General features: G+C 45.3%; 1 pseudogene; it reads right to left on the bottom strand.

Moving 5' to 3' along the window:
* Nucleotides 1-12,446: 12,446 nt before the first annotated feature.
* Nucleotides 12,447-15,506, bottom strand: part of LOC121779009 — a 226,429-nt pseudogene continuing 223,369 nt past the window's right edge.

Below are 15,506 nucleotides of genomic sequence, written 5' to 3'. Positions count from 1 at the left end.
GAGGCAACAATTTGATATTTCTATGAGAAATTCTTGCCTTTAGATGTACTATATTGTAAGTGTCCTTTTCTAACCTATTGCACCATTACCTTTGATATACTATTGTGCAACTATCTTTTGCTACTCGATTGTACAATTGCTTTTTGCCATAATTTGAAATTATCCTTACTATTCCTTTATGCAATTGTCTTTAGTTAATACTATTGTGCAATTATCCTTTACTACCTTATTGTGCAATTATCTTTTGACTACTCCATTGTACAATCGCATTTTTGCCATCTTATTATGCAATTGTCTTATTCTGCCTTTTACCATCCCATGGTGCCCTTATATTTTGCTATTCCATGGTACAATTGTCTTTCGTTACACTATTAAACCATTACCTTTTACTATCCTATTGAGCAATCGCCTTTTGCTATTTTATGTTACAATTACCCCTTGCTATGCTATTTTGCAATTGCTCCCTTGCTATCATTCTGTGCAATTGTATTTTGGATATCCTTGCAAAAGCCCTTTATTATTCTATGGTGCAATTGTCCCTTAATCCCCACTTTTCAGCTATACCACATGACTATTCTTGAAATTTGAATACATGCGATAATGACTCGTGTGATAATGAATCAGAATACCGCCAAGATGTAACATAAGACGTGGGAACCCTGAACCTATCCCCCAGACGATGGAAGAAAGTGTGAAGCAACCCATTCCTCCACCACCTCTTCCACCCCCGGTCGACCGTGAGATCGTGAAGCTGTTCTTAGGTCAGAAACCTCCCGTCTTTGATGGAATGGGAGAGTCGGCCAAGGTTGAATCATGGATACGCGCACTAGAGCGCATCTTCGCAATCCTAGGGTGCAATGATAGAGAACGGTTGAGTTGTGTGACCTACCAATTAACCAAGGCCACTGACTTCTGGTGGGACAACATGATGAAGACAATGCCCCGAGATCAAGCAGTGGGGATGACTTGGGAAGGCTTCAAAACCGAAATGTATGATAAGTACGTACCAAAGAGCTATCGGAAGGCGAAGCATCGGAATTTTACAATTTGACCCAGGGGCGCATGACTGTGACCGAATATGACCGTGCGCTCAACAACATGACCCGGTACGCACCTGACCAAGTCGATACAGACGAGAAGCTGGCTGAAAAGTTCCGTGAGGGACTAAGGCATGAGATAAGGATGTCATTGGCTAGTCGTGGAAGACTTCCCTACGCGGAAGCATTAGCCCTTGCGCTAGACATTGAGGCAGCTATGCACAAGGAGAGGGTTAAGGAAAACACTACCTTGGCACTACCTCCACCACACCACTCCCGAGAGAAGAGGAAGTGGGAGGGGAATGGGACCCCTTACGACAACAGGAGGTACTAGCCTACCCAGAACCGACCACAATATAGTGGAGGGCAAAACTCATCTAGCCAGAGAGGCGACTTCCGACCCAAACCACCCCAATGCAGTGTGTGCTCCAAGAACCATTTTGGAGAGTGTAGAATCTAGAACGCCACTAAGTGCTTTAACTGTGGGGGAAACGGTCACTTCTCTAGAGAATGTCCGAGCAAGGGGGTGGCGATGGAATCAAGGCAGAACACTAAAGGACCCCGCATGCAGCCAAGGGCACCACAAATAGAACCAAGGGAAAATCGCGACCAACCTCCGCGACTACAACAACCTTATCGCCCAAGACTTCCTCCTCAGGCTAGATCATATTCCTTGAGTCAGAGACAACCTAAGGTCGAACAAGGGAATCAAGAAAACGGAAACCTGACAGGTATGGGCAAAATCCTCGACACTCCTATCGTTGTGTTGATTGATACGGGCGCATCGCATTCATTCATATCTGACTTGTGTGTGGATACTTTGAGCTTGCCTGTTAACAAATCTGAACATAAGATGATAGTGTCTTCACCAGTAGCTGGGACAATAGAAATCTCATGAACATGCCCGAACGTAGAAATTGTTATGGGAGGCCTTAAGATAGTTGCTCATGATCTGCAAGTTATGGCAATCAGAGGCATCGACGTAATTTTAGGAATGGATTGGTTAACCTTGAATTTTGCAACGATTCGTTGTAAGGAGAGACAAATATCTCTACAAGCCCCGGGCCAGGAACCCACCTTATACCATGGAATCTCGATGAACCGGCGAACCTCTATCATTTCCGCGCTTCAAGCTAGTACGATGGTGAGGAAAAGACGTCCTGCTTACCTTGTCTATCTACAAGGAGAGGGGAAAGGAGAAAGGAAAATAGAAGACGTAGCTGTCGTACGGGAATTCCTGGACATTTTCCCCGAATCTCTACCTGGACCACCGCCAGATCGACAATTGGAGTTCATAATCGACCTAGCGCCAGGGTCGGCGCCTGTGTCCAAGGCACCCTACCGAATGGCGCCTAAGGAGTTAGAGGAACTCAAGATACAGCTCCAAAAACTTATGGACCTGGGGTTTATTAGACCCAGTGTTTGACCGTGGGACGCGCCGGTGCTTGTGAAAAAGAATGATGGATCGATGAGAATGTGTATCGATTATAGGGACCTAAACAAGATGACCCTCAAGAACAAATATCCACTGCCGAGGATAGATGACCTATTCGATCAACTTCGAGGAGCCGGTGTGTTCTCTAAGATGGACTTAAGGCCCGGGTACCATCAGTTGAGAGTCCGAAGAGAGGATATACCAAAGACGGCTTTTCGTACAAGATATGGTCACTATGAGTTTGTCGTAATGCCGTTTGGATTGACGAATGCACCTGCGGCATTCATGGACTTGATGAATTGAGTGTTTCATCCGTACTTGGATAAGTTCATTTGGTATTCATTGATGACGTGCTTGTTTACTCGAAGAATGAGAAGGAGCACGAGGAACATCTACGAATCACCTTGGAGACTTTGAGGAGCGAGAAGTTGTACGCCAAATTTAGCAAGTACGAGTTTTGGCTAAAGGAAGTAAATTTCCTTGGTCACATCGTGTCGGCAGCAGGAATCCGAGTGGATTTCGCTAAGGTTGAGGCGGTGCAACAGTGGAAAACACCTTCAACACCAAACGAGATCAGGAGTTTTCTTGGTTTGGTGGGATACTATCGAAGGTTTATAGAAGGGTTATCCAAGATAGCGAGACCCATGACACAATGATAAGGCTAATTTCATGCATAGGTCTAAGGGATAAAATCATGGATTTACTGGGTCTAACACACGTTTTAAGCCAGATGTGTAGAAGAATTTTGTCAGATCCAGGAAAGAAAGAGGACAATCACATGTCCGAGGAAACTGGCGAAATAGTGAGCATTGTGGAGGAAAATTGCAAGACGGAGGAAATCTCGAAGCTGAAGGTAGAATAGAGATTTCTATGAAGGCTCTAGAAGATTATGTCCGCGCCTATATAAAGAAGAAAGCCGGCATTCTGGAGGGACCTTCTCGGTGGAGGCCTCGTTAACAGTCTTTTCGCTTTCTCATATTTCAAAGTTAGGTTGTAACACCGTCCTACTAAGGACAAAGAAACAAGTTCCTTTTATTTTCTCGTATTTGGTGGATTTTACCGAGCTTCGCTGTTCGAAGCTCGGCACTCTGTTTGCTGTTTATTTTTAAGGTTTATGCAAGTTTAATTTTCTGTTATGTCGTTGATGTTGATTTCTGATGTTTATCTTGTGATTTTCTGGAGATTGAGTTAATTTACTTGTGTTGGATGCGTTTCGCAATTGTTCACTGAATCTGATCAGAGTAATGGCTGGATTGGGTTGATCGGAGTGTGCAGGTGGATGAATCGGTGGTTTGAGTTTATAGTTTGTAGCTGAGATGAGTGGAATCGTTTGAATCTGGTGTTGGTCGGAGTAGAACTCTTAGATCGAAAGTTATAGAGTTGATTGAGGCTGTCATTTGGGTTGGATCGCTTGGATCCGGAGTGGATTAAGCATCCAACGTGAATCTGAACAGAGTTGTTTTAAATTTATGCCTAGCCTTCGTGTTTTCATTTCATTCCGTCTAGTATTTGTAGATCTGTGTTATTTCCGGTTTGTTGCAAGTTTCCGACGATCAAACTTTTATATTCTGTTCGAATCTAGGTACGTGCTCTGTTTTCTTCATCTTCGAGTCAGTTAAAGATGCATGTCGCTGTTAGTTTAGAGTTTCGGTTTGTTATTGGTAGCTTTTCCACCGTACCTGCTAATTCTGGAATTATGGTCCCCACTGCTTGCGTACTTTCTGCCTAGCTAAATCAGGTAGTCATTTACATGGTCTAGGAGGTGAGTTTAATATCTACCTGACATGGGGAGGTTTTATCTCAGTTCATTTACAGCTTTCTAGGTCTAGTGTTACAATTCCTGCCTAAGTCTAATAATAGTTTTACCTCAACCCAGCTTGCGTGGCAGCAGCTGCTTTTGTCAAGAGTCTCTAAATGCTTTCTACGTGTTCATCCTCGTGGGATTCGACCCCTACTTCTCTATACTAATCTGTAATATTCGGGTTCAGGGATCTTTGAAGGGGGAGTTCTGTGTGTACAACGACAGATTATTCTGTGTTTATTTGAGTTCTGTGTGTACAACGAAGATGGCTCGAATTGGTGAAGGACTACGATTGTGGGATCAACTACCACCCTGGCAAGGCAAATGTAGTGGCAGATGCCTTGAGCCGGAAGGGTCATTCCCAACTGGCCACTTTTCTCACCAAAGAAGAAAGCTTGGTCCGCGAGTTTAGTAAGATGCGTTTGGAAGTGGTGAGAGCACGTGAAACAGTGGAAGCACGAATCGCCACTCTAGTTGTTGAACCTGATCTAAGGTCAAGGATTATTGAAGCACAATGGATGGATGCGAAACTAGAGGAAATTCGTGTAGAAGTGCGAACCGGCGAATCTGGAAACTTTAGTGAAAAAGGTAACAACGCTTGAAAGAGCAGGTTTGCAGGTGTCGTTTCAAGCAAAGGTGTGTCCTACTGATCAGTATGGAACAATCCCCAGCTAGACCTAAACCTGGTATCAATAATTCCTCAACCCTCTTTTACTGGGTAGTATAGTGAAGGCAGGGGTCGAATCCCACAGACATGGTGACGGTTTGGAGTGATCGTGGTGATATTCTGGAAGGGTTGGTTAGCTACCACGCTTGGGTTGAGTCTCTACCTAGACAGAAAATTGAGATGGTGTCCTTCTGACTAGTAAAGGTGAATATTGGTCGACATGTGGTGGTGTACGTGGAATTTTGGTGGAAACGGTGTAACAGAAAATATTTGAAAAGTACTGGGTTTCTATTTTGGGCCAAACAGAATATCAGAAAGGGGTAGGTAGTTAGGCGACAGGCTGACAAATTTGCAAGGTAATAACTAAAGGTGAAGGACAAAAAAAACAAAAAGCATCTAAAAAGCAAAAGTGGTCCCCTACTATTGACATGGACATCATCTTCTTCAACACACCATGATCAAAATCAGATGACAACTCCAGATTCATCACGTAAAACACAGAATAATGTCCCACGAACACAGATCCACAAATAAGAATACCAAATCTGAAATAAAAAACCGACACTGTATCTCCGCATACTGGTCAATATGGAAACGAATCAAGACTAAAAAAACTAGACTTCGCATGCAACGATTCTCTTCACAATCAAACAGTTCCAAATTAAACTAACTTAGAGCAAGTTGCGACGAAAGCAGGAATACCAATTTAACACTTAAAACAACCAGAAACACTAGATCTAAGCTAACTAGGTAGGAAGAAAGGAAATCAGCACGACAAAATGAACATAAATTAACTTCATAGCACTAAACATGTTCGGATCTTCAACAAGTACTTCAAAGCAGCGAAATTCAAAAGCAACAAAGATCCAACGTAAGGAAAATGCAAGTAAATTAAACTACGAAAACGCAATAAAAGTGTTTTGCCACTCCGGGCGATGAAACTTCTAAACTATGATCTTGCTGACTGGAACGAGGATGACTGGAACTCTGGGAGCTTCTGGAACTCAAGTGATCATGGTTGTGGCGAGGAACGAGAAATACGAAAGACAATGCTGAAGGAGTGATCTGCCGAAGAGATTGCTAACTAAGCTTAGGAGTCTTCTAACTATTTCATCTCCTTTTCAAGTGGCTTCATTATATAGGGAGGCCTCCCTTGATTTTTAGGGTAGACTTCAAGCAATGAAATGACTCTTTTGCCCCCTTGCTAGCGGCTGATCTTCCCAGCTATCTTTCTTCTCCATCTCGAGCCGTTTTAACATGTATACTGGTTAGCATGAGATCTTTCTGACACCCTTTTCACTTGAATCATTCCGAAACTCTCCTACTGGCTGGAGCGCTTATCCTGCATACTTTGAGCAACTATTTTGCAAATCTAATCATTTACGCACATCATACTGACCCGTAACCAAGGCCTAGAATGCGACTTATCAAACTGTTCACACTTACCACATGCTTGTCCTCAAGCGTGAAGACAAACAAAAAGAATAAGTCGTATTCCAGCCTGGTTACTCCCCTGACCGACTCTAATCTAAACTAGACTCTAAACACTATACAAAAAAAAGAACACACAAATGACAACACGCACAAAACAAACACAACACACTTAAAACAAATCAACCGGGCTATATTTTCAACCATCCCTTACCTCGGGATCAGGTGCAATCCGGCCGTAGATAGCCTTGAACTTCTGCCGCCCCCCATTTCTTTCCCAGTCTGTACATCCGCTTGTCAAGATCGCCCACACTCTTGGCCAAACACTAGGTTCACTCAGTCACTCATACCTCACCAGGAATGTTAGGACTGTTCTCTCTAATTGCTGGACCACAAAATGCTTCGAACTTAGATCTCACGTGCAGCGACTGAAGGACTTAAAAGCTTGTAATGAGGCTATTGGCTTGTAGTGTGTTGGGGTAGATGTTACTAAGGCTCTAAGGTTCAAAACTTCTTCTTTATTGATGTGGGGGAACTGTGTGCATTAGGCTTCTGATCAGTTGCTTTTCTCAGCTGGCGCTTCTTGCGTGGGTCTCTACTGGTCAGTAGCTTCTTGTGGCTTCGCCACCCTTATTCCTTCTCTTTTTCTTTTTCTTCTTTTCCTTTGTGGCTTTGCCACCCTTATACCTTCTTTTTTGGACGACTCCCTGGTCGATCTTCTTCTAAATTTCGTGTCCAGCTGGTTTCTGCCCTTTTGTACAGCTTTCTGGCCAGTAAGTTTCATTCGCCTCATGCCTTGCACACACAGCCCCAGTGGCTAGGGGTGTTTATCTGGATATAAAGGGTTAGGGAAAAAGGGGTTCTAAAGGTGGGTTTTTTTTGTGGGGGGTTTCCTACTGCCTTCAGTGTTTGCTACCCGTGGTTACTTCACCCTATGCAATTTGTGGCAGCCACTCTTTTCTTTTTCAATATGTGTGGAAAGTGGTTCCACTTAAAGCTATAGCTCACATTTTAAGAGGGCTTCCGTGTTTTGGTCTTAAGTATGGGCTTTTCTCTCATACTCACGTCATCTATCCTGACTAGGAGGTACTAGGGATGGTGGTTTCGGCTTTCCAGCATGTCTTATTTCCCTCAATTCCCTTCACCGTCAGCTCGAGTCAGTTGAGTTTTAAGCCCAATCAACACTCAAAAAAAAAAAAACTAGACCTAACAAGACATAAGCACAAACACAGATCACACATACATCATACTAACCATTGCGTTCCCCCTCCCATTTCTCAAGTGTCTGCCCTCAGATAGGGCTGTGAAGTGGAAAAGGTAATGGTCAGTATGGTGGACACGTAGACAAACAACAAACTATATATTAAAAACCAAACTCCTCACACTTAGACTATAGAATAGGCTAAGTGGGGGAGTTTAAAACCTAAACACAAACTCATATATACACACTTCTCACACTTAGGCCATGCAATGGACTAAGTGTGATTCAACATGCAAACGAAAACACAAGAAGAAAAACATAGAAAAAGAGAAAAAGAAAAAGAAATAAGCATGCTCAAACGATATAACCCATTACTTCTCACACTTAGACTACAAAATAGGCTAAGTTTTATGAAGTGGGGTTTGCGCACAAACACAAATTAACTACCTAAACAAATATTAAAACAAACAAACACAAAAAACCAAACACAAAAAACAGAAAACTAAAAAGAAAACTAACTTGTCAGTATGGGTGGGGTCTATCGATGTCTCCTGCTCCTACGCGGAGCAGGTGGTGCAGGTTGCTTCTCCAGTTGTTCCTCCTCCATTCTAGCGTGGTCCTCGTCTTCCTTCGCCGGCTCCTCGGTCGCTGCCAGCACCTCGGCTTCCTCTTTCTCTGGCTCTCCTATCACTGTCTCTGGTGGGTGTGTTTCATCATCCTGGCCTCCATGGCCCCTTGGTCCTGCAGCTTGTTCTTTCCTCTGGTGGGTCACCTCCTCTAATATGTTATCGATCATGGATAACATCCTGTTCATCTCTGTCTGCATCCTTTGGTTCTCTTCACCCAAGTTGGTCACTATCACTTCCATCGATGCCTGCCTCTGAGCCAGCGCGCTCTGTCCTCCAGACTCTTTTAAAATCCTCTCCATCACTGATGCCAATCGGACCATTTCCGCTCGCATTTGTCTGCCTTCTTCTGACATTTCAGTAATCGTTCTTTCCAACATTGCAACTCTCCCTCCAGCTGTGGCTTCCTCTCCCATCGTATAAAAATGCGGCCTTCCTGCCCTCATATGTACGGCGTTCGTCCTGACGATGTAGGGTATGTCGAATGGCCCCGGTGGCCGTACCATGGGAAGTGGGGACAAGTCCTCGGCTTCCGTAATGATTAGATTGTTTACGACGAACGCTTCCAAAATGTGGCTCAAGGTGAGGTTCCTGGCAGGGTGAGTGGCTATTAAATGGCATTGATATGCAGTCTAGAATCCAAGATACAACCTTCAGCCTCGTCTCGCACACCAAAGGAGATATAACTCCGTCATCAAAGGCTGAATTAGATTGTCCCAGTAGGTTGGCGTCCAGATGAAGCTGTACTAATCGCAGGACCGGATCATTGACGTGAATGGACTGGGAGATAGTGGACGCGAATTCTCCAGCGTCGGGGTGGGTTAGTTCAGTCCAGGCCTCCTGCAGATTAAAATCCACGTGCCTACGCGGGATACCCCTCTCCCTGGCCCTCCAATCAGACCCTATCGCTTCTTCCAGGGTACACATACCCAACCGGCAAGTCCACTCAATTAAATTCATCCTAAACTCTCATCCAAATAGGTGAAAACTAACATATAATTCATCCAAATCCGTCGTCACCTTGAATCTAAAAGTAGTGAAGAACTCTTTTGCAAGTCTAACACAAATTTGCGGACCCCCATTTGCAGTAACCATTCAAAACCCAAAGCATTCATATACGCAAGGAATTGTTCACGAACACCTAGCTCATCTAGAGAAGGATAGTGCATTACCTTCCCACATTTAATCTCATTACTGCCATCGTCTAAGCTTTCAAAGGTATCCTTCAGCTTCTGTGTTTCGAAGAGTTTCATCTCCTCAGCAATCTCATTGGTGAAGTCTACGGTCCATCGTCTGTATCGGAGCCATTTAACTGGTGGATGCACAAGTTCTTAGTGATCACCCGGGAGTGACTGTTCCCCATACTCCTCAGCCTCCAAGGAGATGTCGCTCTCTGAATCTGACGCTTTACCGGCAGCGTACTCACTATCACTTAATTCCCCTTGGCTGGGTGGAGTTCGTTGAGGTGGTTCGGTAATGACGATTCCTGTGTTTGCTAATCTGGCCCTTTTGGTGACCGACTTCTTTTGGATTGGAGCCTTCCCTTTTCTCTTTCTGGTTCGCTGGTATTGGGCTTCCTCCTCTTGGGCAGGAAGGGTGGTTTCTCCTGGGGCTTGAGCATCAACATCATTAGACTCCTCTAGCCTTACTGATCCGGGTGCGAGGTCCGGACCTTCAGCCACCCCTTCTATTTCCGCGCCTTGTTCGTTCTGCACAGGAGATATCCCAATATCCTCTTGATCAGTAGCCTGAGTAGACGTACCCTCTGCCTTCTTGGGAGTGTCCTGTTCTTCCTCGCTTGCGATCTCGACTGGGTTCTCGGCTGTGTTCGCCTGGGCCCTACTTGCTGCCTATTTGCCCAGACATCGCTGAGACACCTGTGTGGATTTCGGCCTCTTTGTCAACGGCCTCTTCTTCAGAACCAATTGCCGCTTCACTGGTTGGGTTTTAAGATTGGAGGCGCCACTGCTTCCGGTACTTGGATTTCCACGGTTGGTACCTCCTCTCCTACTTGCATTCCATCATCCCCTGCTTCCACTTGGGGATTTACTGGGTCAGGTTCTTTCTCTTCACTCTGTACCTCCCTTGCTTCTCCTACTGACTGGGAAGTTTGACCTTCCGGTATGGTTCCTGGAATGGCTTTCTCAATTCCTCCTACTGGCCTTGATGCGAGGTCTAGACCCTCAGCCATCAAAGCAGTATCCTCTCTGCGGTATACCTCTTCTACAATTGACACAAACTCCGTATCGGTCATGAGGTTGTGCTTCTGTGCCGATTCGTTCAGATCTATTTCTTCCCTAACCCTCACTTGATGGGCGGTCTCCACAGTTGGCGTTTCCTCCGCCATATTCCCCCCCTCACGGTCTTGGTTCTCCTTCCGCAGCCGTTCTGCCCTCTCATCGTAGTGAGCCGAAATAGCTTTATCATCCAAGGATTCGGTTTCTTGGTCTACCGGTGAGAGTTCTTCCGTTTCTGCAATTGCGGCTTCGACGAAAGGGTTTTCTTCCTGTGGAATTGTCAGGGGAACCGGAATGGTAGGTGGAGGCTGCACCGTGGGATGCGCACTGGTTACTGAAATCGCCACCGCCGGACTTGCTGCGGTCATACTCCCTTGCTCTCTGATTTGGCTGAAACTCGCCAACTCCGCTGCCCAGTTCCTAGTGGGGTCTTGTAATCGGAGAAACTCCGCCATTGCGTCTAGAGATATCATCGGTGGGGCTTGCTGAGTTGGTGCCGAAGGTTGAGGATGTGGCGGTGGGTGTGTTCCAGGGTTTTCTTCACGGTTTTCTTCGCGGCGAGTCGAAGGTGGTTTATTCTTGGTAGCGAATGCCTTTCTCCCCATGGTTTCAATGGAGATTTTTTTGTGTGGGTTTTTGGTTTTGTTTTCTGGGAGAGAGTAGGGTTTGAGAATGATGTGTCTGTGAGAGAGATGGACGAGAATTTCTTGAAAGGGAATTTGCAAATGAGGGTTTGTGAGGGAGAAGGGTTGGGACGGTGGATTTAATTTGGGTAAGAGAGAGCAGTTTCAGATTGTTGTAACCGGTTATCAGGGGTAGCCGGTCGCGACGCTTCAGACGGGAGGCGGTTGAGATTGCTGGCCTCTGATTGGTCAGCGTGTCCTTTCTCTCTGCTCACGCGCCATTTTACCCGCTGCCACCCTGCAAAAGCTGCACAAACCATAATTCAAATTTCCCGCTTAATGATTTCCCCCTAAATTTTCCCAGACTAGAAAAAGAAAAGGCTTATAAATTAAAAAGGAGTTTCACTAAATAGTCAGTCGGTTAGGCGGTACGTACTCCCAATTAAAATTTAGGCCCGAAAATATTTTTGGTTTTTCTAAAAGAAACATGCGAAGGTTCAGAATATTTAACTACCACGTAATTACAATATTTACACTTCTTAGGTAATTTGGAACTCTACTCGGCCACGTATGCAATAAAAAAGGATTAGCCTAGTGGAATTCCAAATTCCTATCCTACTGGTCAGCAAGAAGATAAAACACTGGGCTGTAGTGGGATTTCACCCACTACGCCCACTTCACTATTCTCCCTAAAGATCTTCAGCCTATGTCCATTAACGATAAAAGGTTCAAAGTTAGGGAAACTCCCTGAAATTTCTACAGCTCCATTAGATCGGAGTGCAGTGATGGTAAAAGGCCCGGTCCATTTCGACTTGAGCTTCCCGGGCATGAGCTTCAGTCTAGACTGGAAGAGTAGTACTTTCTGCCCGACTTGGAGGTCTTGGTCCTCAGATTTCTGTCGTGCCATAATTTGGTTCGCTCCTTGTTCCACATGGCTGAGTCGAATGATTCCAATCTGAGTTCCTCTAGCTCCTGCAGTTGTAACTTCCTTTCCTCTTCACAGGCGGCAGCATCCACATTTACTTGTTGTACTGCCCAGTAAGCTCGGTGCTCAATTCCAACGGGTAGATGGCACATCTTACCGAAAACAATTCGATATGGGGACATTCCTATGGGAGTCTTGTAAGCCGTCCGATAGGCCCAAAGTGCATCCTCAAGCCTTGCACTCCAGTCCTTTCTCGAGGTGTTAACAGTCTTCTCCAAGATTTTCTTTATCTCGCGGTTGGAAATCTCCGCTTGACCGTTTGCTTGCGGGTGGTAGGGGCTTTATAGCCTGTGGTGCACACCATATTTCTTCATTAAAGCTTCAATTGTACGATTGCAGAAGTGTGTACCTTGGTCCGATATGATCGCCCTTGGCACTCCGAACCTGGTGAAAATATGGCTCTTCAGAAACTTGGCCACCTCTCTTGCTTCACACGTACTTGTGGCCTTTGCCTCCACCCATTTGGAAACGTAATCCATGAAGGAACCGGACCCATGAAGTCCATTCCCCAGATGTCGAATAACTCACAGAAAATTACCGGAACCTGGGGTATCTCATCCCTGGCAGATATCCCACCAGTCAGTTGGCAGCGTTCACAGCTTCTGCAGAACTCGTAAGCATCCTTGTTGAGCGTTGGCCAATAGAAGCCGCTATCCAGAATCTTTCGTGCCGTCCTCTTGGGACCGAAATGTCCTCCACACTCCAAGGAATGGCAGTGTGTCAAAACGTCCCTTTGCTCCCAGTCAGGAACACACCTCCGTTTCACTTGATCGGATCCTACCCTCCATAGGTAGGGGTCGTCCCAGAAATAGTATTTTGCTTCGCTCTTTAGCTTCATCTTCTGGGCTTTGGTAATATTCTGCATTTCCGGAAGGTCTCTGGTTACCAGGTAGTTGGCCAAGTCTGCGTACCACGATTTTTGCCCTACCTTTTCTTTCCCCTTTGCTGTATCATACTGGCCAGTAAGCTTCATTATCTCTTCGCATAAGTGCTCTTCCAGAAACTTGTCTTGCACTTTCTCACTATTTCCATCTTGTAGAATTCTACTCAGGTGGCCCGCCACCTTATTCTCGACTCCTTTTTTATCTTCCACTTCCCAATCAAACTCTTGTAATAGGAGCACCCATCGGACCAATCGTGGTTTGGATTCCTTCTTGGCAATTAGATACTTGATCGCTGCGTGGTCAGTGTATACGACAACCTTCGATCCCAACAAATACGGCCTAAACTTCTCGAAGGAATACACCACTGCCATCATCTCTTTCTCAGTGGTATCGTAATTCCGCTGGGCTTGATTCAGAGTCTTAGATGCATAAAAAACCAAGTACCTCTTCCCATCGATCTTCTGGCTTAGTACGGCTCCCACTGCGTAGTCGCTGGCATCACACATTACTTCGAAAGGATAATTCCAGTCAGGAGCCCTTATGATAGGTGCGGAGATCAGCTTTTCCTTTAGAAGATTGAAAGCAGCCTTGCATTGCTCATCAAAGTCGAACTCAACCCCATTATGCAAAAGTCGGGTAAGGGGTTGGGCAATCTTTGAGAAATCCTTAATAAATCTTCGATAAAATCCGGCGTGCCCCAGAAAACCCCCTATACCCTTCTGATCAGTAGGGAATGGTAATTTAGATATAACATCCACTTTAGCTCGATCTACCTGGATTCCTCTCTCCGAGACCACGTGTCCTAGAACGATCCCCTCGGTGACCATAAAATGACACTTTTCAAAGTTCAAAACCAAACTCTTTGCTTCACACCTCTCCAGAACTATGTCCAAATGATGAAGGCAAGAGTCGAACGAATCCCCGTAGACCATAAAGTCATCCATGAATATCTCTATACAGTCTTCTATCAAATCGGAGAATATGCCCATCATGCAGCGTTGAAACGTACCTGGAGCGTTGCATAGGCCAAAAGGCATGCGTCTGTATACATAGGTTCCGAACGGGCAAGTGAAGGTGGTCTTGTCCTGGTCTTCAGGGTCCACGTAAATTTGGAAGTATCCGTTGTACCCATCCAGGAAGCAAAAGTACTTCTTCCCAGCCAGTCGCTCCAATATCTGGTCGATAAAAGGCAAAGGGAAATGGTCTTTCCTAGTTGCGTTGTTCAGCTTACGGTAATCGATGCACATGCGCCAACCCGTAACTAGCCTCGTCGGTATCAGCTCATTCTTCTCATTTTGAACGACTTAGATTCCCGACTTCTTTGGAACCATATGGATTGGACTGACCCACTCACTATCCGGCACTGAATAGATATCCCCAACGACAACAATTTCAAAATCTCTTTCAATTTTTCTTCTCGCATGTTAGGGTTTACCTTTCTTTGAGCATCTCGATGTGCTTTCACTTCTTCTTCCAGCCTAATATGGTGCATGCAGACGTCGGGGCCTATCCCCACCAAATCTGTAAGACTCCATCCAATCGCCTTCCTGTTCTTGCTCAGCACGGTCAGTAGCCTCGCTTCTTGTTCCTTCGTAAGGCTGCTGCTGATGATCACCAGATATGAGTTCTCCTCTCCGAGGAAGGAATACTTCAAATTCGATGGCAATTTCTTCAGCTCAACTTGAGGTGGAAGTGCATCTTCGGGTAGAGGGTTTCTTCCAGTTTCTCCTTCTTTCTCTAATCCTTCTTCTGAGGGTTCCTCTATACTGGCCGGTATCTTAGCACTGCGGCTCCAATAAATTCTGATTTCTGGCAGAATTCCTTGATCGCCTCCTCTATCTCTTCATCGGTTAACCCTTGGCAACTGATCAGATCACACCATGCAGCAGCTTTCACGTCAGCCTGCTCATACACATCTAAAGCTTGTAGTTTCTCCTGCAATAGTTCGGTCTCAAGAAAATCTTGGACTAGGGGGTCAATCACATCAACATAGCACAAGTTTTCAGAATCAATGGGCTTTTTCATGGCCTCATTTATATCAAAAGTATACTTCTCCCCATGAAAATCTATGCAAATTGTCCCCTCAGCCATATCTACTATTGTTTTGGTTGTTCTCAAAAATGGTCTTCCCAACAGAATGCCACTAGATTACCTAGCCTCGGACTCACTCATTTTGATCACATAAAAGTCGGCAGGGTAGGTAAAATCATGCACTCTAACTAACACATTTTCCAAAACTCCCTCGGGGCTTATGCATGACCTATCGGCTAGTTGGATCAACACCCTAGTAGTTGACAATCTAACTCCCTTCAATCGGTTATAGATCGACAATGGCATGACATTTATAGAAGCCCCGAGATCACACATTGCATGCTCGAATTTCACCTCTCCTACAGTTATAGGCAAAGTGAACACACCTGGATCGGCCCTCTTGGGCGGTAGCTTCTCCTGCACGATTGCGGATGCTATCCCTTCTACCATGATCTTCCCACCCTCCCGGGCCTTCCCGGCTATGAACTCTTTGATGAATTTCCCAAGTGGGGGTAGTTTCACAGCCTGGAGGAATGGTATGGTAACAT

Source organism: Salvia splendens, chromosome 19 (genome assembly GCF_004379255.2).
Source record: "Salvia splendens isolate huo1 chromosome 19, SspV2, whole genome shotgun sequence".
Taxonomy (NCBI): Eukaryota; Viridiplantae; Streptophyta; class Magnoliopsida; order Lamiales; family Lamiaceae; genus Salvia; species Salvia splendens.
This window is presented reverse-complemented; position numbering and strand designations above follow the sequence as displayed.